Below are 2,230 nucleotides of genomic sequence, written 5' to 3' on the forward strand. Positions count from 1 at the left end.
CACCAAAGGCTTAATTTACAGGGGGACAGTTTTCACTGTCATCCATAGCCCTGTACCAACTGGGTGCTCAGAAAGGAAGATCTGCTATATCCCCTCGTTCAGTATTGGTTTTTCTTATTTACAATCCTTGGATCCCATGAGGAGTCCTATGATTGTCTCAACCTATTGCCTATATGCTTTCTAAACCCTGCACACAGGGACCTAGGAGTCCAGGCAAAATACGGTGGACTCCCTGAGTGAGGAGACACAGATGGAGGTACCAGGAGAAGAAGGAGACCAGCATGTACAGGCCGGAGAACCGGGAGGAGTGCTAAACAGAGCACTCTATGGAGCAGGAGGGGTGAGAAAGAGCATCCTTACTCGGCTCTTGTTTACAAGAGGAAGCTTTCAGATTATCTTCATTGAAAGTAAAGTTGCTCGTTGGTTTTGTATTTAAATCTTTTATTATGTTGAGGAATTTCCCTTCTATTCCTATTTCGATAAGTGTTTTTTTATCAAACATATGCATTGGATTTTTCAAATGTTTTTTTCTGCTTCAGTTAATATGATCATGGATGTGAATCACCTTGCTATCAGAAAGAGAGCATGGTAATGTTGATTACGCAGATGTACTTAGGTAAAAAAGTAACGGGTTAGCTTATGATCTCTCTTTAGCCTATTTTAATCATTTTATTGGCGGCTCACACAACTCTTATCACAATCCATCCATCCATTGTGCAAGCACATTTGTACATTTGTTGCCCTCATCATTCTCAAAACATTTGCTTTCTACTTGAGCCCTTGGTATCAGCTCCTCATGTTTTCCCCTCACTCCCCAACCCACCTCCCTCATGAACCCTTGATAATTTATAAATTATTATTTTGTCATGTCTTACATTGTCTGATGTCTCCCTTCACCCACTTTTTGGTTGTCTATCCCCCAGGGATGGGGTTATATGTATATCCTTGTAATTGGTTCCCCCTTTCCACCCCACCTTCCCTTCACCCTCCTGGTATCACCACTCTCACCACTGGTCCTGAGGGGTTCATCGGTCCTGGATTCCCTGTGTTTCCAGTTCCCATCTGTACCAGTGTACATCCTCTGGTCTAGCTGGATTTGTAAGGTAGAATTGGGATCGTGATTGTGGCGGGGGAGGAAGCACTTAAGAACTAGAGTTGGCCTATTTTAAAGTTGTTTCAGTTTTTAATATTTTCTGATTTATTTTTTATTGGGGTTTCCCTATGTTTTGTCTAGCCATTGTTGGTATGCTTTTTATTTTTTTGCTTCCTCTTTATGTCCTGTATGATTTTCTATATAAGAAACTCAGGCTTGGTAGCTCCAGAAGGACTCTGACTGGACTGGACACTGGCTGGGGCCATGGCTGGGGGGTGAAGGGAGACGGGGAGCTGACAGCAATGAGCAGTCGGAGAAACACGCCAAGGCCGATTGTGCTGACGATTGCACAAAGCTGCTGCTGCTTCTTCTTTTTTAAATAAATCTTCCTAATATGATTGAATAATAAAATTGTATAATTTATGAAATATATGCCAATAAAACGGTTTTTCAAATTAAAAAATACAACACAAAAGTTTTAGAAATTGGTACAACAATTTTATTGTCATTTTATATCAGTTTGCAAAAGTTCTAATGAATCTGGGTTTAGGGCTACACCCCTGTACACATACACAAAAACTATAAACACTCTCTGGTTTTGCTGCGTATACACAAACCATGATCCAGGTCATTCATTGCTTCTGAATTAATACTATCAGCTCACTTCACCTTCTGAAATCAACAAGGAAACTCAACATACTGGCTGTAAATGTTTTGTATTTATACATAAAGAAAAAAACAAAGTTCCATCCCTGCCTTTTCAGTTCCCAAATGATAATGTACCATACAAGCAAGGTATGCTTTCCATAGCCAACCTTCAAAGGGTGGCCTGCCATGGAATCGAATTAGATTTACATTCGTATTAGGATTCATATACAAAAACTTTCCCTCAAGTTAAAAGACCATGTGACTTTAGCAGTAACTCTAAATATAATAGTGAGGGTTTTTATTTTGTTTTGTTTTTGAGAGAGAGCGATTTTAAAGAAGTAAAGTAGAGAAGAGAGAAATATTTATAGGAACAGAAAAATGAAGTGTAAACTGAAAGGTTGGAAGTTTGAACCTACCCATTGGTTCCGCAGGAGAAAGACGTATCGATCTGCTTCTGTTAAGATTACAACCAAGAAAACCCACGGGTGC

Source organism: Echinops telfairi, unplaced genomic scaffold, assembly GCF_000313985.2.
Source record: "Echinops telfairi isolate 266 unplaced genomic scaffold, ASM31398v2 ScPeMD7_21;HRSCAF=78, whole genome shotgun sequence".
In the NCBI taxonomy this organism is placed as follows: domain Eukaryota; kingdom Metazoa; phylum Chordata; class Mammalia; order Afrosoricida; family Tenrecidae; genus Echinops; species Echinops telfairi.